Source organism: Ambystoma mexicanum, chromosome 8, assembly GCF_040938575.1.
Source record: "Ambystoma mexicanum isolate Mex_15411 chromosome 8, UKY_AmexF1_1, whole genome shotgun sequence".
NCBI lineage: Eukaryota > Metazoa > Chordata > Amphibia > Caudata > Ambystomatidae > Ambystoma > Ambystoma mexicanum.
In genome coordinates this window covers 60,191,621-60,217,551 of record NC_090929.1, presented here as the reverse complement: position 1 = coordinate 60,217,551, position 25,931 = coordinate 60,191,621, and positions in this window count along the sequence as shown.

The window sequence follows — 25,931 nt, the reverse complement described above, 5'->3', positions numbered from 1 at the left end:
TGCACAAGTCTATGCAAGTATGTGGCAGAGCACAGTAGGGTGTTTGATAAGAGTCTGGGGAGAGTGAAAGGCTTTGAACACCAGATCATCCTGAAAAGAGATAGTACGCCTGTTGTTGCGAAATTTAGGCCTGTGCCTTTCTCTTTAAGAGAAGGTGTCAAAAAAGAGTTAAATAAATTGTTACAGATGGGCGTCATTGAGAGGGCAGGAGGAGTTGAGTGGGTATCCCCGGTTGTAGTCGTCAAAAAGAGTTCAGGTGATCTGAGATTATGCATGGACATGCGCAAACTCAACAAGTGCGTGATGGTCGATAGGCATCCATTGCCAAACATGTGTGAGATGTTAACCATGGTTGGACGGGGCAAGGTTTTCTCAAAACTCGACATGGCATCTGCTTATCACCAGGTTGAACTGGAGGAAGAGTGAAGAAAAGTTACAGCCTTCATCACTCATGAGGGTGTGTTTCAATTCAGAAGGATGCCTTTTGGGTTGGCGTCAGCCTCATCAGTGTTTCAAAAGATCATGGATCATTTGCTCAGGTGTGTGAAGGGAGTCTTTTGCTTCCAAGACGATGTGTTGATATGTGGTGAAACGCTAGAAGAACATGACAGAAATTTGAGTAGAGTGTTAACATTTTTTGAAGAGAGGGGTATTACCTTAAGGCAAGAAAAGTGTAAATTTGCTGTATCCAAGGTGGACTATCTGGGTCACGAGGTGTCATCTGAGGGGGTGAAACCCAAAGAGAGTATTGTGAATTCCATAAAGGAAATTGAGAGGCCAACTACCAAAAGTGAACTACATTCATTCTTAGGTATGACTGAATTTTATCAAAAATGTGTAGTGAATTATGCCACCAAAGTACTGGAAATGAGGAAAATTTTAAGGAAAGGCGCTGATTTCATATGGAATCGAGAGTGTGATTTAGAGTTTACAAGGATCAAGGAGGAGATAGATATGGCTCGACCATTAGGATGTTTTGACACAAGAAAACTATCTATCATTACTGTTGATGCCAGTGAGGGTGGTCTGGGTGCCGTTCTTTCACAGAAACAAGAAGATGGATCGGAAGAGGTGATAGCACATGCGTCACGTGGCCTGAAAGGTACAGAGTTACGATATTCGGTTCTTGAAAAAGAAGCTCTGGCATGTTATTGGGCAGTTGAGCGATTTAGAAATTTTGTGTGGGGTGTGGAGTTTGTGCTCTGGACGGATCACAAACCTTTGAAGGTTATCTTTGAAACTAAAGGCCTAGACACTAAAATGCAAGCTCATAACTTTACAATGGAGGTAATACCTGGGAAAGAAAACATGCTTGCTGACAATTTATCAAGGGTAAGAGTCGCATCTCAGGAAGGGTTAGAAGAGGAGGATATGGAAATGGTGTTTGTGAACACAGAAGGAATTGTCCAAGCAAGAGTGGCTGGAGGAAATGAGAAAGGATGAGATAATTAACAAGGTGATCACGTATGTGGTAACCTCAGTTTGGCCTAATAAATCGGAGTTGGCAGAGGGGGAGAGACCTTATTGGGAGGTGAAAGATGAACTATCAGTTGGGGATGACATACTGTTCAGGTGGGAGAGAGCAGTAGCTCCAGTGGGTATTCACAACAAAATTATTGACTTGGCACATAGTGGCCATATTGGCATTACCAAAACCAAAGGGGTATTAAGATCAGATTATTGGTGGCCGGGCTTCGACAAGGAGGTCGAGAATCGTTTAGGTGTGTGCCATTTGTGTATCAAAAGTGGAAAGGGGATCGAGGCTAGGAAGCAGCCTCTAGTTGATGTCGGTGTTCCATCTAAAATTTGGAGTGACATAGCCATGGACATTCTGGGACCTGTTGATCTAGGGTATGGTCGGGGAAGGTTTGTAGTTTTGGTGGTTGATTTATTCTCCAGGTGGGTAGATTTCAAAATTGTGTGGGAAATCTCGGGAGAAACTATGGTAAAGGTATTGCAAGAGATTTTTGCGAGTGAGGGACTTCCAGAAAGTGTCCTTACTGACAATGGTACTCAGTTCACCGGTGGATATTTTCCTACATATTTGAAAAGGTTTGGAGTAAGACATAAAAGGGCAGCTCTTTATCATCCCAAAACCAACGGGCTAGTTGAAAGGTTCAACAGATGCGTGATGGAAAGCATTCGCATGGGGGAAGAATGTGGCTTTGATAAATTGGTAACCATTCAAAATAGGATGTGGGCATTGCACATGACGCCTCCTGCGACCACTGGCCTGTGTCCATTCGAACTCATGAGGGGTCGGAAGCCTTTCTCGATGGCGTGTCCTCCGTGGTTAGGGAGGAGTAGGGAGTCGAATGTTGTTATTGATGAGGTGAGAAATGTATTTTAAAAGAAGAAGAGTGAATGGGTCATGCGAGAAAATAAAAGAAGAGACTGAAAGGACTTACATGTGGAGACTGGGTAAGAATAAAGAAAGGTGGGGTAAAGAAAAAGGGAGATTCACTATATTCAGATCCGGTCAGGGTGGTTGCTGTTTTGAAGGGTGCAGTGCATGTGGCTGGCGGTCAGGTTTGGAATAAAGATAGAGTTGCTACAGTGAAAAGAGGTCATGTGTGAAGAGCAGGTTGTACTGTGAAGGGGATTTGTGAAAAAGAGGAAGATGTGTTATGATGTTGATTACATGGGGAGACTGTTGGGTAAAGGAAAGCTATGCTATGGAATGCTTATTACCTCAAGTTCTAGTGAGGTCATAAAACCTATGTTTGTTTATGTTGCTCTCAGTGTTCTATGTTTTGTCAGTTGAATTTATCTGGTTGCGAAGGGGTCCTCTGCTGTTGTTGGGGGTCTTTTCGCCTGTTAACTAAATAAATATATAACATGAAGACTTGCGTGAGCTGATAAGTGTCTTCATAACAGATATTTATTAAGGTTTTGCTTTGCATTTCAAGTGCTTAAACAATACTTTATTTGTAGCAATGCCTTGGAAGCAAACCCCATTGCATAATAAACTATCCTTTCATAGTAAACTAACTAGACACTATATACATCGTCATAGAAATATGTTGAGCAATAAGAGTATGGCTTTAGTTTTATTCTCCCCATCCTGCATGCAAAGTCACAATAGCATCCTGCAGATTAATGTGAGCCTAACAAATCCCCCTTGGGTTTTTAAAACATAGGGCCTCATTACAACCCTGGCGCTAATGGGTTAACGGCGCCGTAAAAGGCTGCGGCGCCGTTAACCCATTAGCGCCTTACTACGAGGTCCCTTTGCGGGACCCGACCTAAACGGCTGGTCTAGACCAGCCGTTAAAGTAGGGACCCGCAAAGGGACCTTGGTGCTAAGTACGGTACCGCAATTTGCGGTACCGTCAGGGCCGTCACGAGGGGGATCCAGGGGGGGCAAACTGCCCCGGGCCTCGCGCTTGCTGGGGGCCTCGCGGCCCCCTCTCCTAAGTGGAAGGCAGCACAGTCTCCCGTGTCCTTTATTCACACGGGGGACTGTGCTGCCCCTGCAATGATTTTGCTGTTTCTTGTGAAGCCGTTTGGCTCCGCAACAAACAGCAAAATAATGGGAGACAGCAGGGCTCAGAAGTGAGCTCTGCTGCCTCCCGTCATTCAGCTGAAAACGTGGACACGCTGACTGACAAGAGAGGACTCCTCTCCTGCCAGTCAGTGTGTTCACGTTGCTCAGCGTGACCACACTGACTGACAGGAGAGGAGTTCTCTCTTGTCAGTCAGTGTGTTCATGTTGTCAGTGTGACCACGCTGACTGATGGGAGAGGAGTTCTCTCTAGTCAGTCAGTGTGTTCAGGTTGCTCAGCGTGACCACACTGACTGACAGGAGAGGAATTCTCTCTGGTCAGTCAGTGTGTTCATGTTGTCAGTGTGACCACGCTGACTGATGGGAGAGGAGTTCTCTCTTGTCAGTCAGTGTGTTCATGTTGTCAGTGTGACCACACTGACTGATGGGAGAGGACTCCTCTCCTGTCAGTCAGTATGTTCATGTCAGCGTGATCATGCTGACTGACAGGAGAGGAGTTCTCTCTTGTCAGTCAGTATGTTCATGTTGTCAGTGTGACCACGCTGACTGATGGGAGAGGAGTTCTCTCTTGTCAGTCAGTGTGTTCATGTTGTCCGTTGTGACCACACTGACTGATGGGAGAGGACTCCTCTCCTGTCAGTCAGTATGTTCATGTCAGCGTGATCATGCTGACTGACAGGAGAGGAGTTCTCTCTTGTCAGTCAGTGTGTTCAAGTTGCTCAGCATGACCACGCTGACTGACAGGAGAGGAGTTTTCTCTTGTCAATCAGTGTGTTCATGTTGTCAGTGTGACCACGCTGACTGATGGGAGAGGAGTTCTCTCTCGTCAGTCAGTGTTCACGTTGCTCAGCATGACCATGCTGACTGACAGGAGAGGAGTTCTCTCTTGTCAGTCAGTGTGTTATGTTGTCAGTGTGACCACACTGACTGATGGGAGAGGAGTTCTCTCTTGTCAGTCAGTGTGTTCACGTTGCTCAGCATGACCACGCTGACTGACAGGAGAGTTCTCCTGTCAGTCAGTGTGTTCATCTTGATTAGAGAGGACTCCTCGCTTGTCAATCAGTGTGTTCACGTTGCTCAGCGTGACCACGCTGACTGATGGGAGAGGAGTTCTCTCTTGTCAGTCAGTGTGTCCACGTTGCTCAGCGTGACCACGCTGCCTGATGGGAGAGGAGTTCTCTATTGTCAGTCAGTGTGTTCACATTGCTCAGCGTGACCCCGCTGACTGATGGGAGAGGAGTTCTCTCTTGTCAGGCAGCATGTCTACGTGTCGGCTGCGTGGATGCTTTTTAAGGGTGCATGGAGGTAAGGTAAGTGTTTTTTTATTTTAAATTAAGTGTGTATGTGTATTTAAATTAAATTAGTATGTATATGTGTATGTATGTATGAATGCATGCGTGCATGTTGATGTTTGTGTCAATGCTGTGTTTGGTTTTATGTATACATGCATGTATGGAGTTGTGTAACTGGTGGTTGAATGCATGGGTGAAAGTGTTTTTTGTGAGTGTGTGTTCAGCCCCACCCCTAAATGTAACCACCCTGGGGGCCACTTCATTAAGGGGTGGGCTCATGGCATCAGAGGTGCACCTAGGCTAAAATGTCAGGGGGGAAAGGGGACTAATACTTCAAATGTTGGGAGAGGTGCTAACGTCAGTAGCTGTGAGGAAGGGGCAAACTTCCTTGTGTGGGGGCACCTAAAATCTTTCCACTTTTCGAATGAGACTATTCTGGTGAAGCTTCAATGTTACAAGCAGCTACCTCTTGCCTTCATTTCTGAAACATCACACTTAAGGACTGCTGTGAGAATGAGATGTCTCATGTCACCACTTCCCTTCTAATCACTCCCCTAGCATGCAAGTGCTAACCCCACATCACGATTTCAATTACCTAAAAGTGTATGGATATGAATGCAGGTGCTAACAGTGAAATGACTTCTCATGGCCATGCTTATCCCTATGGCATTCTCACCCAGTCCCTGTCCTCCCCACCCAAAACAACTCCTCACTGGAACTCTTTGGGCTAGCTTTAAACATGGCTAGCCATCAAACTTTGCCCTCAATGTGCCTGCAAGTGTTTCCTCAAAGGAGTCTTCTCAGAGTTCATGACTTCATTGGAGTTGTAAACACGTAACTGGTGTAATAAAAATGTCTTAATCAGGTCTGCCTTTGGCCACTCAATTTAAAAACACCCTGCATGTCTTTCGCTGAAATTCTTTTAAAAATAAGCATTGGCAAAGCCAACAGTTTTGGCTTATGTATAAGTATTAGGCATTTACAAGGCACTGCTATTAGCTGCTCAGGTACTCAAACCATTTTGCACTGGCACTATCAATGGCCAGCTAATACCAATACAGAAGTGCCTTTGCCATGCCTACACAAATGCCCAAACTGTTAGCATTGCCAGTGCTCTTTTTGCTTTACCCTTGATGCACAGGACTATGCATCAAGGTTAAAGCAAACATACTACTTGGCTAAATTGGCCCACTTTGAATGTAGGCCAATCTAGCCAGTAATAACACTTATGGTACACAGTCAGCCTGGATATACTTTCTGTGGCATGGCATTTTTACTGGTTGGGAATCCGTACATGGTAATAATGGCAAATATTGATGCAGCCTGCTTCAACATAATTAGAACAACCAGCATGAATATATGTTTATACTAGCATATCCCGAGTGGAAAGGCGGCATGAAATGTATTGGAAAATGTTCCTATGCACAATTTGTGATTTGCAACTATTGGGAATTTCCATGTGCTTCCATACAAAACCAATTGCAAACTGTGTGGATTTCTACCCAATTTTGCAAAGAAAGTGCTATAAAATGCATACTTTTAACCCAATGTTTCAAACATTTTCTTGGGAGTGAGAACCCCCCCCCCAAGCCACCCTTTGGTTTGGGCTCCCTCACTGTGCTCTGTTGATCCTGACTAATTGGAACAAACATTTAAGCCTCTTAAGTTCAGAAATGTACCAGCCTCCACTGTACATCATTTGTCACTGTGTATGATGTGTGTTTTAATGCGCAAACAGGGGCAGGGTGCTCCTTAATTATATGATATGGCATTTATAACGTGCCTGTACGCAAGTGTTTCTAGGCGCGACAAGGCAAGGAGGGAGAAACAAAAGAGTAGGACAAAACACAGATCTTACTAGGCCTTGTGTCATTCAGATCGTACAAGAGCAGGGAATGGGGAGGGGAGAAGTGCCGAGGGTGGGGTAGGATGCAGAAGTGCAGGAACAAAGTAGAAACAAGAGTGCAGCCAACTGGTGGCAAGTGTGAGTACTCATAAGTGTAGCCAACGGGTGGACAATACGAGCAAGAGCGGGGACTGTAGGGTTACGGATACAGACCACAAGTGCAGGGGAGCCAAGAGGCAGTGCGGGATTGCAATAGGACGTACAGGCAGGGACCTGGGCCCGAATTCAGAGCTTGACCAGGTGACCAGTGCATGGATCAGGCAGGTGATCAGCAAGGGAGAGGAAGAAAGAAGGCAGAAGCAAATAAACAGGTCTTGAGGTGCTTCCGGAACCGGAGATGGTGCTCCTCGTTTTTAGGGAGGCTGTTTCCAGAGGGAGGCCCCAGCCGAAGAAAGAGATCTGCCCTCAACTCTTTGCTTGGAAAAGTGATTGACCCTCAGAGAATTGGAGGTGGCGCAGTAGAGAGCTCATGCCATCTTATATATATTTATTCATATGATAAAAAAGTTAGTCTGGCATGAACCTTTCTTCAGTAGAGAAAGTAGTAATAAACCATATTTGGGATCCTGCACACAAACTAAAGGGTAGATTTCTCAAGTCTCCTGTGTGCAGATATGCCGCCGCTGGCCGAGTACAAAAAACTGTAAGGGGGCCTCACCAAATGTTTTGCCCCGGGCCTCACCACATCTTCTGACAGCCCTGGGTACCGTACTTAGCGCATTGCACAGTCCCATTGAGCCCTATGGGGCAAACATGGGAATGGGGAAGGGCCAATGTTCAATGGGGAATTACCACCCCGCCAACCTTGGAATGGGGTGGTAATTCCCCATTGAACATTGGCGGACTCGTTACGATACCGGCACCAACCATGGTGCTAATAGCGCCATGGTTTAGCGCCAGTATCGTAATGAGGGCCATAGTCATTATTTCCTAAAGCAGGCAGCATTATGCACCCTTCTCAGTTCTGATCACCCCCATTCATATTTCTTAAGGGACAAAAGTGGCTTCTAATAGCTCTCACTCCCCCCATCAGTGCCCAATGGCTCCCATTGTAATGCTCTGTTGAAACAGAACAACGTGTCAGTTTCCTGGGAGCTCTAACAAGAAAAGTGTCCTGCTGCCAGGAAAATGAGGGTGCTCAGCAGGAACACCATGCTCCTGCTCAGGAACCCTCATTGTCCCGGTCTGGCTCTTAAAAGAGTTACTGGGGCCCGCTCAGTTCGCCACTGAATGGGTGGCTGTAGATTGTTGGTAACCACTGTGTGACTGGATGGGCAATAAAAGATCAGGATTGGTCCCTCAAGATTCTGAACAATCGCCAAAGAGCTGAGCTGAGCTGAGGGCGGACAAACTGGGCAGAATACGATGGGCCACGGCATGATACCAGGTGGAAACAAGTGATTTATGTAGGACCTCGCAGATTTGGTCAAGAAGGAAGGGGTTTATATGCGAGAACGCCTAAGAAAGAGTGATGGGGTGAGAGGGAGAAGGGCCAGGAAGATGGGAAGACTAACAAATAGAGACATGAGAGAGAGAGAGAAAGAGAGAGAGAGAGAGAGAGAGAGAGAGAGAGAGAAAACAACGATGCGAGAAAGATGAGGGGGAGTTTGGATGGGAGTGAAAGAGATTAACAGAGAGACGAGTGAGGTAGATACCAAGAGTGAGATGGAGAGAGGTGCGAGGTGAGAGGGAAAGAAACAGAGACTTGAGAAAAAATGGGTTACAGAGGGAAAGAGACGAGGGCGAGATACATGAGAGACAGAAGGCGGAGAGGCTGAAATGGGGGTGTGAGAGATTGAGGGTGACATGTGTGACCGATGGCGAGGGAAAGAGGGACAGGAAGATGGAAAGACAAAGAGACTAACAGGGAGAGATGGAGAGTGAGCGAGAGAAAGAGATAGAGAGTCGAGAGAGAGAGTCGAAAGACATGCAACAGAGAGGGGAGAGAAAAATGAGAGAGGAGAGGAAGAGAGAGACTAAAGAGAGCAAAGAGAAGGAATGGGGAGAGACTGTGAGAGAGAGACACGAAAGGGAGGAGAGATGGGGAGAGAGAAAAGAGGCGAAAGAGAGGAGAGAGGAGAAAAGAGGGAAGGGATTGATAGGAGAGAGACGAAAGAGAGAAGAGAGAGGAGAGAGAGAGGAAGAGGAGACGAAGAGAGAGACTACGAGAGGAGAGAGAGGGAAAGAGATGAGAGACAGACCGGAAGAGAGGAGAGAGAGGGAAAGAGATGAGACTGTGACAGACAGACAGTAAGGAGAGAGAGAGGAAGAGGAGAGGAAGAGAGAGACTAGAGAGGGAAAGAGATGAGAGACAGACACGAAGGAGAGGAGAGAGAGGGGAAAGGAGAGTAAGAGAGAGACTAGAGAGGAGACAGAGGGTAAGAGTGGAGAGACAGACGGGAAAGAGAGGAGAGAGAGCGGTTAATCTCCTCTCCCCTTGTTGTGAGTGTCCTTTGGTATTTTTGGAATTGCTTCGGTTTGTTGGACGGGTGTTGCCTTTGGCGCCAGCGCAGCATTCCCCAGTGACTGGGAAGTTGGCCCTGATCTGCGCAATGACACACTCCAGGTGTGTGTGTGTGAGTGGCGGGGTGCACCCTGTAGTGCCGTATTGTGGGAGCGGGTCTGGTTGCATTCCAGTGACGGAATGTGGCAGAGGAAGCCGGGCAGGAATCTGTGTGTGTGTGTGTGCACGGAGCACTGCACGGGTGTGCGACTTTCTGGGACATCACGTTCCTCGCGTGGAATGTTGCCCAGGGCACCTGCAGGGCCGGGCTGGGGCATCACATTGTCTCGGGCACCAATGTAAAAATGGCCCACAGCTGCAAAGGGCAATTCATTGCTTAGTAGCCAAGGGGAAGGATTTTGATAAAATGTGAGGCAAATTGTGCATTTTAAAGACTATTTATTCAGTAACACTGGCCAAAACTACTAGCCGCATGACTTTCAAATTGGCCCACATATCCCAAAAAAGTGGGCACATTGACCCCAAAAAACGTGCCCACACCAGCACTTTGTGTTTTTGGTTCGTACATTGCCCTATTGCTCTATATGCCAGTCCAAGCCTGGGCACCTGGAACGAGAAAGGTGGCAGTAAACACGTGAAGAAGCTGGAGAGCCCCCGCCATCCCCCCTCCGTGCCCCCGGGCCAGCAAATTCCAGAAGAAACGATTAGAATTGATAAACATAGATAAAACCCAACATAAAGCATCATGCAAGCAAAAGGGATCTATCCAGAATTGGGAGGGGGATTTCCTCCCTCTTTCCCGCCAGGCACTGGAGTAAAGACCTCCACAGGGTGTGAGTGGGGGAGGTTTATGCACCAGCGATCAGTGGGGTAGCATCATACCATGAACAGAGCACGCTGGGGCAAGACATTGGGGTGCCCTCTGTGGTTCTGAACCTGCGAGTCTGCCAAGCTAAGAATCACTGCCCAGATCATTTCAAACAGACTGGCGCATAGAGGGGGATCCTTCTTGGGGCTAAGGCTCACACTCTCTGGAATCCACTGGCTCTGGCTGACTTCTGCAACCACTCCTTTACCACTGGAGTCTTCCCTTCCCCCCTGAAGCCCTCCCTTGTGCACCCTCTTCTTAAGAAACCCTCTGTCGACCCGTCCTGCCCAGCTAACTATCGCCCAATTTCCAGCACTCCTTTCCTGGGCAAACACCTGGAAAAGCTGGCCATCTCCCAGTTTAAGCTTCACTCTGAATCTGTTGGCTGTCTTCATGACCATCAGTCTGGCTTCTGAGCCACCAGAAGCGCAGAAACTGCTCTCCTGAACATCTGTGAAGACCTGCTCTCTAACCTTGACTCCAACCCCCCCTGTGTCCTCATCTTACTTGATCTCTCTTCTGCCTTTGACATGCAACCAAGCCATCCTGCTTAACCATCTCTGCGATAAACTGGGTATCACTGATCAGGCCCTGGCATGGCTGACCTCTTTGCTCTCTGATCGACCCTCCCAGGTCCAACTTGGGTCCTTCCTCTCCTCTATCTCTATCTCTAACTATGGTGTCCCCCAGGGGTCTAACCTCTCTCCCTGGCTGTTTAACCAATAACTGGCATTTCTTGCCCACCGCATTGCCGCTCTCTGCCTTACCTTTAAGTGCTATGTGGATGACACTCAGCTCATGTTCAGGCATCCTTCCGCCTCCTCTTCTCCTTCCGCCTCCTCTTCTCCTTCTCGCATTTCTGACTGTCTGCTATCCAGGAGTGGTGTGCCGCCAATGATCTCTGCCTTAATGCCAGTAAGACCGACATTCTCCTCATCGGCACACCCGCTCCCTCCTTTCCTGTCACTCTCTGGCTAGCCTCTCTTGGCCCTCCTCCTGCTCCCACCTGTGAGGCTAAAAACCTCGGGGTCATCTTCAACTCCACACTTTCCTTCTCTCCTCACATCTCTGACATCTCTAAGAAGTCACACTACCAGCTGCACCTCCTCAGAGGTATCCTTCCTTTCTTCTCCTTCCCCTAGAAGTTCATGGTCTCCAGAGCCCTGGTTCTCTCTTGGCTGGACTATTGCAACATCCTCTTTCTAAATCACCCTGCCTCTGATCCCCGCCCTCTGCAACTCATCCAGAACAGGACTGCGAGACTTGTCCTTGGCCTCAAGCCCAGGGATTGTATCTGGACTGAAATCTCTGCGCTGGCTCCCAGTGGCTGCTAGGATTAAGTTCAAGACCCTCTGCATTGTCCACAAGGCCTTCTGGGGCCTCATTACCTTCAACTCTCTCTTCCTAAATATCTTCCTTCACAATCTCTTTGCTCATCCGCCTCCAACTCACTAAGGGTCAGTTGCTTCTCCAAGCAGCAAGTTGGTGGTAGATTTCTTTCTTTGGCTGGGGCATCCCTCTGAAACTTGAGGAGAACCAGTTTCGGTTCCGGAAGCACCTCAAGACCTTCCTCTTTGCTTATGCTTTTTCTCCTCCTCTCCCCTGCTGAACTCTTGGCTGAAAATGAAATTGCACTGGTCACCTGGCTACCCTCTGTTTTCGGGCCCAGGTCCCCTCCCCACCAGTTGCTCACCTGCACTGCCCCCCTGGCAGCCCATGCACTCTGGGGCTGTTTCTGTATCCCTACAGCCCCCTACCAGCACTTGACACCTGATGTCTGCACTTACCCCTGCACCTGCCACCAGCTGACCGCACTTCTTGTTTATATTTCTTAGTTATTGTTTTTATTATTTACTGTTTATCCTGTGTACCGCACTTCCCCAACCCCTTTCCCCTCGCACTCCCCCCTGCACTTGTGCGATCTCAATGTCACCTGGCCTAGTAAGATTGTTGTCTCTTGCTTCCCTCTGTTCCCCTCCCTTGCCTCATCACGCCTTGAAACACTTGTGTATAGGCGCATTATAAATACCATATCATATCAAACCCCGAAATGCTAACCGGACTCCCTTTCTACTGATGGCCAACTCTTAGTGGTATCTGCCACCTCTCTCTTTGCCCCCCCCCCTACAACTCCAGCGCTTCTGTATAATTATATTATGACTGCCCTGAATGTATTCATGGCCCTGAGCTCATAGAAGGGTGGTTCTCAGGGTACATTTTATTCTTTGGTCATCTTTGGTGCCTCGGTGTACTACATCAAAGCGCAGTGAAGCTACTGCTAAGTGCACTGGACTATACAAAATTCAAGTAAATAAAAAATTGGTCAGAATTGAGATTTGGATCTTGACAGTCACAACTTCCTGCATAAGATTAGGCATGACTTCCACCCAGAGAGACCCATTTTGACAGCCTGCAGCATAGGCAAGTGTGAACAGGTTTGCAGTCAACTCTTCAGGGACTTCATTTAGGCCTCTCAAGTTTCTTTCCAGGTTGGAAGAGGTTGGATCAGGAAGGTGGGGGAGACGATGGGAGGAGTACTAGGGTCAACTGTATGCACATGGGATGGGTTAAAAAATGGCGGTATGATACATGGCTGAGTGGCCCATGTGCAGGAAGGATGTATGGATTGTGGTGTGTTGATTGTCCCTGGTCTTCCCAGCGTGCCCATATTCACTTTGTTTAACTGAAATTGGTTTAATTTAAAGGTATTTTTGCTAAGCACATTCAGTGCTTCTCTCCTTTTCCTGCTCGCTGCCTTGCTGCCTTCCTCTCTCCCCACCCACCTCCCATTCCTGCCCACTGCCCGTTATTGGCTCTTGGGCTTCCAACAACATCAGAACAGCATCGAGCCAAAAGGCCCTGCAGCTTACTCCCCTAGCCACACATTTTGTGCTTTTGTAGGGTGAATAGCATCTCGGAGCCCCAGTGCTCCCATTATCAGTTTCTCCAACTTGAAATCACCACAAGAGTGTTGCGACACCTCCATCCAATTTTGTTTATCTCTCAGCTTTTGGTTGAATTTAGTCTTTAATTAGCACTCTCAACCTGGTGCCAAGCGTTATAGTTGCTCCACCCCCTCTTCCCTAATGACCTGTTTCCTGATCCAAAGCCAAACCACCTCCCAGCGCACCCTCCAGGATTTTGATTGGCCAGCAACCAAATGTAGAATAGCCACTCATGGCAGCCCCCCTGCCCGGGCAGCCCCTTTGGCTAAGGGCCACAAGGTAAAGTGCAGCTCCCAAATAGAGGCTGCTCCAGACCGTGTTTGCCCGTGTTTGCTTGTGAAGCCTGATGCTGTCAACCAGCAGCAACTGACAAGCTAAGAGTGGGGAATACAACAATTACTGTATTCCAGGAAGCCCTACCGGTCCTCTCCGCCTCATAAATTAGTTTACCAAGGTTTTCTAGCTAGTAAGGAACAGTCCTATCAGTGCTACAGTCCATCCGTTAAGCACCATTTCTTTAAATCTTGGGTCCCCACATTAGGCGCTGTTCTCAAATCTAGGTAATACTGCACATACTGCTCACTGTTGTGCCCCCATTTCAGGTATTTCTCCCACTATCCAGGTGTCCCAAATCTAGGTGTTACTGCATTGACTGTTGTGCCCCCATTTTAGGCATTTCTCCCAATATCCAACTGTCCCAAATCTAAGTGTTACTGCATTGACTGTTGTGCTGCCATTTTACTAATTTCTCCCACTATCCAAGTATCCCAAATCTAGGTGTTACTGCATTGACTAGTATGCCCCATTTTATGCATGTCTCCCTCTATCTAGATATCCCAAATCTAGGTGCTACTGTATTTACTGTTGTGCCCCTATTTTATGCATTTATCCTACTATCCAAGTTTTACTGCATTGATTGTTGTGCCCCCATTTTAGGTGTTTCTCCCACTATCCAAGTATCCCAAATCTAGATGTTACTGCTTTGACCGTTGTGCCGTGATTTTATGCATTTCTCCCACTCTCCAGGTGTCCAAATCGTTGTGTTACTGCATTGACTGTTGTGCCCCCATTTTCGGTGTTTCCCCCCCTATCCTGGTGTCCCAAATCTAGGTATTACTGCATTGACTGTTGTGCCCCCATTTTATGTGTTTCTCCCACTATCCAGGTGTCCCAAATGTAGGTGTTGCTGCATTGACTGTTTTGTCCCCATTTTAGTTGTTTCTCCCACTTTCCAAGTATCCCAAATCTAGGCTTTACTGCATTGACTGTTGTGCCCCCATTTTATGTATTTCTCCCACTATCCAGGTGTCCCACATCTTTGTGTTAGTGGATTGACTGTTGTGCCCCCATTGTAGGGGTTTCTCCCCCTATTCAGGTGTCCCAGATCTAGGTGTTACTGCATTGACTGCTGTGCCCCCGTTTTAGGTGCTTCTCCCACTATCTAGGTATTACTGTATAGACTGTTGTGCCCCCATTTTATGTGTTTCTCCCACTATCCAGGTGTCCCTAATCTAGGTGTTACTGCATTGACTGTTGTGCCCCCATTTTAGTCGTTTCTCCCACTATCCAAATATCCCAAATCTAGATGTTACTGCATTGACTGTTGCTCCCCCATTTTATGTGTTTCCTCCACTATCCTTGTGTCCCAAATCTATGTGTTACTGCATCTGCTATTGTGCCGCCATTTTAGGCATTTCTCCAACTACCCAGGTGTCCCAAATCTTTGTGTTACTGCATTGAATGTTGTGCCCCCATTGTAGATATTTCCCCCTATCAAGTATCCCAACTCTAGGTGTTACTGCATTGACTGTTGTGCTGCCATTTTACTTATTTCTCCCACTATCCAAGTATCCCAACTCTAGGTGTTACTGCATTGACTGTTGTGCCCCCATGTTATGCATTTCTCCCACTATCCTTGTTTCCCAAATCTAGGTGTTACTGCATTGACGGTTGTGCCCCCATTGTAGATATGTCTCCCCCTATCCAAGTATCCCACATCTAGGTGTTACTGCATTGACTCTTGTGCCCCCATTGTAGGTGTTTCTTCCCCTATCCAGGTGTCCCAAATCTAGGTGTTACTGCATTGACTGTTGTGCCCCCATTTTAGTTGTTACTCCCACTATCAAGTATCCCAAATCTAGGTGTTACTGCATTGACTGCCAGGGGAGTGGGTAGGCCTGGAAAAGACCCAGGGCTAAGCTGATGTCAGAACTGTTGGGACTGGGGGCTAGCTAGTCTTTTGGCTGTAGCTCCTGAGATTCTATCCGGGGCTACAACCAAAAGATGAGGGGCTATATCCCCCTTAGCCCTCTCCTAGCAACGCCCCTGTTGACTGTTCCGCTCCCATTTTATGCATTTCTCCCACTATCCAGCTGTCCTAAATCTAGGTGTTACTGCATTGACTGTTGTGCTGCTACTTTACTAATTTCTCCCACTATCCAAGTATCCCAAATCTAGGTGTTACTGAATTGACTGGTATGCCTCCATTTTAGCCATTTCTCTCTCTAACTAGATATTCAAATCCAGGTGGTACTATATTTAGGGCCTCATTACAACTCAGGCGGTAAGGGTTTTACGGCGGCGTAAACAGCGCCGACCCTTACCGCCTGAGTACGAGGTCCCTTAGCGCCATGGCGGATTTAACACCTGCTTTTAGCAGGTGTTAAAATCCATGGCGCTAAGGGACCATGGAGTTAATTACGCCACCGTAATTTACGGTGGCGTAATTAACGCCTTCCCCACTCCCATTATGCCCTATGGGGCAAAATGGGAATGGGGAAGGGTAAATGGGAAAATGGGGATTTACCGCCCCACCAAGGTTGGAATGGGGCGGTAAATCCGCCAACCACCATGGCGTAAACGTAGTTTACGCCATGGTGGTAAAGTCACGGCCCAGGCGGTAACTTACCGCCTGGGTCGTAATGAGGCCCTTAGTGTTGTGCCCCTATTTTATGCATTTCTCCCACTATCTAGGTTTACCAAATGTTTGTGTTAGTGCATTGACTGTTGTGATCCCATTTTAGGCATTTCTCCCCCTATCCTGGTGTCCCAAATCTAGGTGTTACTGTATTTTTTAATTGTGCCCCCATTTTAGACTTTTCTCCCACTATCCAAGTATCCCAAATCTAGATGTTACTGCTTTGACTGTTGTGTCCTGATTTTATGCATTTCTCCCACCTCCAGCTGCCCAAATCGTTGTGTTACTGCATTGACTGTTGTACCCCCATTTTAGATTTTTCTCCCCCTATCCAGGTGTCCCAAATCAAGGTGTTACTGCATTGACTGTTGTGCCCCCACTTTATGCGTTTCTGCCACTATCCATGTGTGCCAAATCTAGGTGTTACTCCATTGACGGTTGTGCCGCCATATTAGTTGTTTTCTCCCCCTATCCAAGTATCCCAAATCAAGGTGTTACTGCATTTACTGTTGTGCCCCCATTTTATGCATTTATCCCACTATCCAGGTGTCCCAAATCTCTTTGTGTTACTGCATCGACTGTTGTGCCCCCATTGTAGCTGTTTCTCCCCCTATCCAAGTATCACAAATCTAGGTGTTACTGCATTGACTGTTGTGCCCCTATTTTATGCATTTCAACCACTATACAGGTGTCTCAAATCTAGGTGTTACTGCATTGACTCTTGTGCCCCCGTTTTAGTCGTATCCCCCACTATCCAAGTATCCCAAATCTGGGTGTTACTGCATTGACTGTTGTTCCTCCATTTTGGGTGTTCCTCCTACTATCCAGGTGTCCCAAGTCTAGGTGTTACTTCATTCACTGCTCACTGTTGTGCCCCTATTTTGGGTGTTTCTCTGAGTATCCAGGTGTCTCGCGGCTTGGTGGGTCTACATCTGCTGTTGTGTCCCAGGTGGACGTGCCTTCCCCTATTCAAGTTTCCCGGATCTAGGTGTTCCTGTTTCTACACTTCCTATATTCTGTTGTCTCTAATCTAGGTGTTTCTGTTTCTACAATTACCGGCCAGACCCACCACCCCCACTCCCACACCTGACCCCATCTGCACCATCCATATGAGTGTGACTTCCCAAAATAAGGATGCATCCTTCCCGCAGGATAGACACCATCCCACACACTGCCCAAATCAGAGTTGCATGCTGGCGTGCCATTATGCCTAACCAGACCAACCACACCCTAACCCAATCCTCTTCTATGCACAGCCAAACCTCCCAACCCTCTGCCTCATCTGACAGCCCCTCCCTCACCATCCAAAACTACAAGGTATACGCCCCTCCTCCCACCTTCATCAAACGCCCCTTTGCCCCCTGCTACATCCTGCACATAGATCCCATCTCCGCACAAGCGAGAGCAGCATGATAGAGGATGGTAGTTGAAAACACTGACCCCCTGAGCATACAAACCACCCATCGACCCAGGTAAGCCAACCTTCCTACTCCAGCCCTCCGCCACCTATACACCCACACCCTCACCTCACACCTCTCCCCCGAAAAACATAGCACTCCTGCCCCCAACTCACGCTTCCCTTCTCTTAGCACAGCAAGAGCAGCCCTGGCCAAAACCCCAACCTCCACAGACCCCACAGGCTACAACAAAGACTTCACAGATACTCTGTGCGACGCTCTGGTAACTTCAACCTACATCTAACACTTACCATCCGAGGTGAATTCAACATTGGTTTAACTCCCCTTCAAACCCTACGACCCTATCTCTCACAGACAACCTAGAAGCCTTCAACCTGACACAACGCATCTCCACGCCCACCCACATTGGAAGCCACACACTTGATGCGATCTTTAGCACCACAAACATCATATCCACACTGCCTCGAAGCCCCCTAACATGGACAGATTACTCAGCAATCTTCTTCTCCATACCACTCTCAACCACGGTCCATGCCCAACCACCACCAACCTCCACACCTTTCACTTCACTCTGAAGCAAAGCCGTTATCACCCCAGATCTAGCCAACTCACTCCTCACTTCACTCCCAGCACTCTCCCTCCAGGAAGGCCCCCACAACATACCTTTGGCTCTCGAATGCCCTCACCCCAACAAAATGGCCCTCTCAGAGATCAGGCCCCACACCCCAGTGGTCCACAGCCAACCTCAAATCATGAATAACCCTCAAGCACCATCTGGAAGGGACCTGGGGAACCAACCCAATCGCTCAGAACAAAACCGCCCTAGCAAGACTAACAAGGTCATACGTAAGTAGAGACGTTAGAGCACTAGGCTTTGAGTCAACTCTGCAGGGCACCTGGGTATTTCTAGTGAGTTTAAGTTCATTTGCGGCAAGGTCACGGGTAGGGGAGGTGTTGCCCACACCTAATGCTAGCACATGAATGTATTTGGAGCCAGGTACCTTGCACTTAAATAATTATTCTTCACATTCTTGCTTGCAGTGCGTTGCATGCATTTTATTTGCATGGTTTAAGTGGTCAGCCAACACGTGTTTCGACCTCTCAGGGTCTTTATCAAGCCTGAATTAATACATTTTGTGTCAATTGTGCAACATATTGTGATACATGGTGACAGTGGTTAGTAGAATCTGGTGTAAGATATAGTTTGGAACTGAAAAAAGTAATTCCCCCTTCGTTCGCAATGAATACTTTAAATATTATGTGTTTGAAAAAATATTATAATTACTTTTTTATGTTCCAAACTATATCTAACACCGGATACTAATAACCACTGTCACCATGTATCACAATATGTTGCATAATTGACAGTAAATGAATTGATTCGGCCTTGATAAAGACCCTGAGAGGTCGAAAAACAATGGCGTACACTTTGGAAATCATAATAACCAAGAAGCATTCTATGGGAACAGATTCTTCAACTCTCGCAACACATGCAAGGAACTGCATAGAATCATTTCTGAATTCAATTCTCCGGGCTGCTCTAAAAATCCCCACCCATCCAAATCGCAATCCCTATGCGATGCCTTATCAGAACACTTCCACAACGTAGCTATCGACAGACACTGCGCCATCATCTCAAAATTAGAAAGAATGCCCCCGCCCATTACCCATCCACATCCCGACTCCCCGTCCAAACCTTCTCCCGATACAAACCTTCACCTCTTTCTCTCCAAACTCACACCAGCACTTCCACTCGCACCTAGCACAAAGCCGCCTATCAGGTTCCCACGGGCACCCATGCCCACCCTCTCTCTTCAAAAACATCCTAGCCTCATGGTGTGCATGCAGTATTGCATGTTTAATCCACAACCACTCCTGAACATCAGGAACCTTCCTGGAAGCCTTAAAAACCTCCTACATCAAAACCCTCCTCAGAAAACCTACGCTTGACCCACTCCTCCCCAGAACTACTGGGCCACCTCTAACACCCGCTTCATGGCCAATCGCGTGGACCGCACAGCATACAAGCAGCTCAGCCATTTCACTGAAGCCAACAATCTCCTGGACCCTACCCAATCTGGCTTCAGACCGCTCCAAGGAACGGAGCCCTCCCTATTGTCCATCTGGGAGGACCTAAAAAGAACAGTGGATGCGGAAGGGTGCACTGTACTCATTCTCAACCTCTCTGCTACCTTCGATACCACTGACCACCCAATTCTCCTACACTCTTCAGGAATTAAAGACACTGCCCTCTCTTGGATTTTCTGTTTCATCTCTAATCGTTCAGAAATCACGCTCATCCACCCTTTCACCTCTACTTCATGACCAGTACCAAAAGGGGTCCCACAGGGAGTATCCCTATCTCCGCCCCTCTTCAATATCTATCTGAACCCACTCCCTGCACGCATCCCCTCCCACAATCTCACCTGCTACAACTACGCAAACGATACCCAGATCATCCTTAAAATAACAAAATCGCCAGGCACCAACCGTCCAGATCTGTCATCATGCCTCTTGGATATTGACTACTGGATGACAACCAACCACCTCATCCTCAAACCTGGGAAACAGAAATCCTAGTCTGGGGGAAAACAGCACTCCTTCCCTAGCCTATCCCCTAGCCTCAATCCCTAGCCTCCCCCCGGCAACCCCCACCTCAATGAAAAACCTTGGATGGACACTGGACACGGGTGTATCTCTCTCCCAACACATCAACTCCTTATCCAGAACCCGTTTCTTCCATCTTCCCATCCTCAGGCGTATCTTCCCTTACCTCACCTATCCTCACCGTTTCGCTGCCGTTTCGCTGCCGTTTCGCTGCCATCATCTCGATCATCCTCTCCTGCCTCAACTATGCAAACTGTCTTTACCTAGGCGCACCAGCGTTTCAGCTAAGGAAACTGCAAAGAATACAAAATGCTGCGGCCCGCCTGCTCATCAGTCTCTCACCCAGAGAACACATAAGCCCTACACCAAGAGTCCTCCATTAGCTCCCTATTGGTCGACGCACTGACTTTAAAGCCATGTCCATCACTCACTGTGCCATCCACAACACCAGTCAAAAATTACTCCATGACAAAGGACCTCATCAGGGCCATGGTGGGAATTGCACCGGGATACTGCCAACGTAAGCGCTGGATCCCGAATAGTGGTAAGGCAGTTATTCCCCATTTTTTGGAGAGTCCTTAGGACTCTATTGGAGATTTTCAGTGCTATTAGCGCCGGCGGTAATAGCACCAAAAACATGTGGAAAGCTGGAGATTTACCTCTTGCCGAGAGATGGAGGTAAATCTGCAGCATTCTGCCAAAACTCAGGATTGGGCATAGCGGTAATTCCTCAGTAATAGCATTACCACCGCATTTTTGATGAGGCCCAAACTCGCTACCACCCCTCAAGAACACTCAGATTTGGCACAGCATCTCTCCTAGTTGTCCCACACTACAACTCCACCAGACTTGGCGCATCCTGCTTCTCCATCCAAGCGTCAGTCATCTGGAACTCTCTGACCCTTCACATCCCCAGCATTGACTATCACTTGGCATTGAGAAAGGCCCTCAAAACCTGGCTCTTCCCTTCCTCCTCTTGAAACCCTCTCTCACTCTATACTGTTGATACATGCACAGAAACATTGGCCCAAATCCAACAACACACCCATCCACCCAAACCTCCACGGATGCCGGCAGCGTTTGCAGTGGCACACTGTGACAAATTTCACCCCCTCTCCTTTCCCTGCTCACTGACAGGCTATTGTAAATAACTCCCCCGTCCCTCCGGCCCTTCTCCTACTGCTCAGACTTTGAATCTATGGAAACCACAACTGGAGAGACCAGTCAATCGTGTTGAACCTAGAAAAACAACATTGGAGATGAACTCCATCCGGGTTTAAGGTATGTATACCTTGCACCACGTCGGTGGACACAGACTGCAGGCATGGCCACCCATCCATGCACTCTAGAATGCAGCTATGGCTATGCAACTCCAGTCTAACAGCTTGCATAGCTGTCCACACTGAAACCGCTGACGTACCTCAACACCTCCGCTATTAGTATTCAGTGACAACCTGTGAAAAATGTCAGTCTAGCTGAGAATACTTCAAATCTCCGGCACTCGCACTCTATCCTAAACCGCCAACAGCACCCGCCCATGTGCCTGACCTCCAGACTGCTTACTGGAGCTTAGTCAGCCCTCCTAAATCCTAACCTGGCAAAGTGCACACACACATCTTTAAATGAACTCTTAGAGTCTCCCACACATGGACTACGCTCACTGAGGGCGTTCCAACCAAAAGCACATCGAGGCCATACAAATAGGGAAAGGGTGCTACATAAATGACAAATACAATACAGTATATGCTGGTACCGGATGGCCTGTCTGAAGATGATAGATTGTTTTGTGTGGCTTGGGTGGAAACCTGTCCTAGTTGTTCGTGTCTGTCAGTTTCCTGTATACAGCGGTTTCTAGGCGACAGTTCTTTCCAACAGAAATGATGGTCTGGTACATTATTCTTGCAAAGGGCCGAACAGCCAGACAAATGGACAGGGAATTTGGTTGGGCATTGAGAATACCCAGAAATGACCTGTTTCAATACAGAGACAGTGACACCAAGGAAAGAATACCCTTGGTAATCACGTATCACCCAGCACTAAGACAAGTGAATGGAATTGATAAGGACTTACAATCAATATTCAGCAGACATGATGAGCTGAGTGACATCTTCAAGGAACGCCATTTAATTACATACAAGCAACTAAAAAATATAGCACGGTCCCTCAACAGAAGCCCATTTGCACCAGATCAGGAACAGAGAGGACAAGGAACATCCACGTGCAATGTTTGCCAACACATCTGCACCGGATCAGCTGTAAAAACTCCACCGACCCAAACATTACAGATACAACGGACATACAACTGTACATCTTCCAATGCAAGGCATGTGCACAAGGAAAGTATGTTGGCGAGACCTGCAAGGAACTACTTCAAAGAATGAACCTGCATAGACGCACCATCCTGGACCACAAAACAGAAACGCGAGTTGGTCAACGCTTCACAAAGGATGGGCACATACTGCAGGACCGATCAGTGATGGTACTCAAAGGTGGCCTCTGGAATACCACACAAAGAAGAACATGGGAGCTTAAGTACCTGAAGATTCTCAATTCGACAAATGCTGGTCTGAACATAGACGTGGGATTTATGGCACAAAGTAGCCTACTTTGAGCCTGAGACCTTCACGGCAACCAGATCGACAGTTCCAGACGATGACATACCATTACCACCTCTCACACACATCTTATGGTCATAATGTTTCAGAAACCCAAATGAGTGAGGTCACAGACATCATGTGTGGCGATTGTGCACGTCTGTGCACCAATGATTGGTCCCCATTTTCATACAGGAGGCTCGCCCAGGCAAACAGCGGTAGTGTATCTTGGTATGTGCCACTTTCTATGCGAGTTAGTAAGACACTGTCAAACATGAGGCCCAGCTGGACATGGCACCTTAGAAGCTTAGAGGAGATTTCTGTATTGGTTCCACCATATGCATGTAAGTAGCCATAAATGACCCTGGGTGACGCACAATGTGACCCTAGCTCAGCACAGAGGCTGCACGAATATGCACTAGCCTCTGACAATGTGTTTGTCCCAACACACAGGTGCAGGGTGCTGCTTTTTCCTTAGTTTGTTTGAGAATTACAACCACTGCAGCTAATTATTTGGCTAAGGCTGCCAGGAAGATGCTAATACACTTTACAGTTGGACAAATTGGAGGATGGTTGAAACATTGGAAACTTAAGACCATTGCACATCTGAAAAACCTTTGACTGGGCAGGGAAGATATGACAGAAGCATGCATGATCTTTCTCCAACTGTGTGCCTTTGAATCTAACAATTTGGAATTTCCCTGCAAATGCATCACTGTTTTTTTCATACTGTGTTCTACTTAATAGAATTGTGCTTAATAGTTTCGGCACATTAAGTATTACCTGCAACACATTAGGTGAACACGGTGCCTCTGCTTGGAATGTCATTTCTGAGAGATGAGAACTGCTTCTCAGTGTTGGGGATGTGTCGGTGCCCTTCTAATCTGATGTCCCTTTAGAAAAAGGGTCTCTGCAGGTTTGAATTACTTGCATATTTGTTTTCTTCTGCCAATGGAGTTGAAAGTGGGAGAATCCCTTGATTTTATTTTATATATTTAAAAGCCATGCCCAGCTCATTGTGTGATTTTCTTTGTTGGCCATTTATTGAGAGCCCATCTGATGAAGACATCTCCTGAAACTCCCATCTCAGCATCATTTAGTCCAACAGAAGGGATTCTCGCTTGGATTTTGTTTGATTTTAAGACTGGACTAACACAGCTCCTAACCCTTTCTCTGCAGACCAAGCATGAAGAGGAAGGAACTTGTAGCACAGCCTGTGTTCTTCCACATGTAGCGGGAGAATGGACTGGGTTCAGCGGCGGCTGCTCCTGGACGCCTGTAGGCTTCCATTACAGAAATCTAGACATGAGCTACTAGGAGGCACAATGGAATTTGCCAACACCGGGTTCGCTCAGCAGACAAACTGGGCATGAAGATACCTGAAACTGCGCACAGTGAGGAATGTCTGAATAATAGACACTAACCATGATGTGATAACAGGACATAATGAAACGTGGCTATGATTTGTTAACTGGACTGCAATGGATTTTAACCACAATGTGCTAAATGGCCCTAATGGAATCTGACAGGAATGTGCTAATTTCAGATAACGTAATCTGGGGCGGTGGAACATACCATACCAGGTATGGGCACACCAGAATCCAATCAAGATGAGTTATTCATTTCCCACATAGAGAAACTGGCTAAGATGCGCTAAGCGACAATAATGTGTGCTGACTGCAATCTGACAGAATGCCACATGGAACCTGCCAGTGTCAGGGCAACATGGGCAGTCATTGTTACCGGCAATGCTGGCTAGGCTTGATCATTACCTGTAAGGGATCATTGGGATGGGGTAATTATTATACACATGGCCTAGCCTGGATCATTACTGATAATGCCAACCCAAATCACCAGTCGCTATCTTAAAGTAGCCTTGATGGAGCGATGGCAGGGTTTCCGGACAGAATTGGACACGGGCTCTGCTTTTCAGCATGCGCTCGCGTTTCTAAAACATCCTCTGTTATTTTAACATGTTTTATTCCATGTTGGCATTCTTTTGCTCGGGCGCACAGGGACAGGCAATTTTAACAGGCGGCATGTTTGGAAGAGAACGGAATCTTCAAGTGAGTCCGTTCTCTATGCCCATAGTGCGAACAGTTGGGAGGGATTTGATTGGTCCACTACACTTCTCTATTCCCAGAGGGTGGACACTTGGGAGGGATTTGATTGGACCACTACACATCTCTATTCCCAGAGGGTGGACACTTGGGAGGGATTTGATTGGACCACTACACATCTCTATTCCCAGAGGGTGGACACTTGGGAGGGATTTGATTGGACCACTACACATCTCTATTCCCAGAGGGTGGACACTTGGGAGGGATTTGATTGGACCACTACACATCTCTATTCCCAGAGGGTGGACACTTGGGAGGGATTTGATTGGACCACTACACATCTCTATTCCCAGAGGGTGGACACTTGGGAGGGATTTGATTGGACCACTACACATCTCTATTCCCAGAGGGTGGACACTTGGGAGGGATTTGATTGGACCACTACACATCTCTATTCCCAGAGGGTGGACACTTGGGAGGGATTTGATTGGACCACTACACATCTCTATTCCCAGAGGGTGGACACTTGGGAGGGATTTGATTGGACCACTACACATCTCTATTCCCAGAGGGTGGACACTTGGGAGGGATTTGATTGGACCACTACACATCTCTATTCCCAGAGGGCGGACACTTGGGAGGGATTTGATTAGTCCACCACACTTCTCCATTCCCAGTGGGCGGACACATGCTAGGGATTTCATTGGTCAACTACACTTCTGTATTCCCAGAAGGCAGACACTTGGGAGGGATTTAATTGGACCACTACACTTCTCTATTCCCAAGAGGGCTGACACCTTGGTGGGATTTGATTGGTCTACTACACTTCTCTATTCACAGAGGGTGGGCACTTGAGAGGGGTTTGATTAGACACCATACTACTCTATTCCCAGAGGGCAGACACATGGGAGGGATTTGATTGGTCCACTAGACTTCTCTATTCACAGAGGGTGGGCACTTGGGAGGGGTTTGATTAGACACCATACTACTCTATTCCCAGAGGGCAGACACATGGGAGGGATTTGATTGGTCCACTAGACTTCTCTATTCCCAGAGTGCAGACAACTGGGAGGGATTTGATTGGTCCACCACACGTCTCTATTCCTAGAGGCGGGACACTTAGGAGGGATTTGATTGGACCAAAACACTTCTCTTTTCCCAGTGGGCTGACACCTGCTAGGGATTTCATTGGTCCACTACACTTCTCTATTCCCAGAGGGCAGACAGTTGGGAGGGATTTGATTGGTCCACTACACTTCTCTATTCCTAGCGGGTGGAACACTTGGGATGGATTTGATTGGTCCACTACACTTCTCTATTCCCAGAGGGAAGACACTTGGGAGGGATTTCATTGG